This window comes from Chrysochloris asiatica, unplaced genomic scaffold, assembly GCF_000296735.1.
Source record: "Chrysochloris asiatica unplaced genomic scaffold, ChrAsi1.0 scaffold00142, whole genome shotgun sequence".
NCBI classification, from domain to species: Eukaryota; Metazoa; Chordata; class Mammalia; order Afrosoricida; family Chrysochloridae; genus Chrysochloris; species Chrysochloris asiatica.
In genome coordinates this window covers 334,516-335,393 of record NW_006408660.1, presented here as the reverse complement: position 1 = coordinate 335,393, position 878 = coordinate 334,516, and positions in this window count along the sequence as shown.

The following is an 878-nucleotide window of genomic DNA, read 5'->3' as shown; positions in this document are numbered from 1 at the left end:
AAGAAGAAAGAAATCCAATTGTACAAATCATTTTTGAAGATAGTAGAATATTCTTCAGATTTCAGGGCTAGGGTAGAAGACAGAAAATGGTTTATGTAACTTCTAACTAAATAACATTGGAGTGGAACCTCGGGCACCACAGGTTTAAAAATTTCCCTTGGTTGGTATTTTTTGGGGGTGGTGGTGGGAAGATTCCAAACCCTTTTCCTTACCATAGGTCCAGTCTCTCACCATCTTGTTTGGTTTTCTTATCCTCTCCTCAATGAGTTTTTCTAATCTCTCTTCCCTATCTACTCCCTCCCTTAGAATAAAAAATAAGTTACTCATTTTACCTAATTGTTGTTGTTGTTAAGTGTCATCGAATGGATTCTGACCCATAGTGACACTGTATAGGGTTTCCAAGGAGCAGCTGGCGAGCTTGAATCATCGACCTTGCAGTTCAAATGGCTTTGCAGTCTGGTGCATTAACCCACAGCACCACACCAGGACTCCTGATACATAATTTTTTTTCTCTAAAACATGGAGACTTGACATCCAAGTCCTTGTATTTTACCATCTATAAGATTTCAGTAACTAGCTCTTATGGTTAGTGTCATCTAGTCAGTTCTGACTCATAGTGATCCTGTATAGGGTTTCCAAAGAGTGGATGATGAGTTTGAACCATTGACCTTGTGGTTCAACCTGGCCTTGCAGTCTAGTGCATATGCTATAACACCATACCAGGACTCCAAGTAGCTCTTAAGAGAATAATATTTATCCACCTAATGCGGAAATCATTGGACAATCTCTTTGATATTCCCTGTGAGTAAAATTTTACTAAAGGTAATACAGAAGCAGCTGCAAGCTTACATTGACAGAGAACTTCCAGAGGTTCAAGC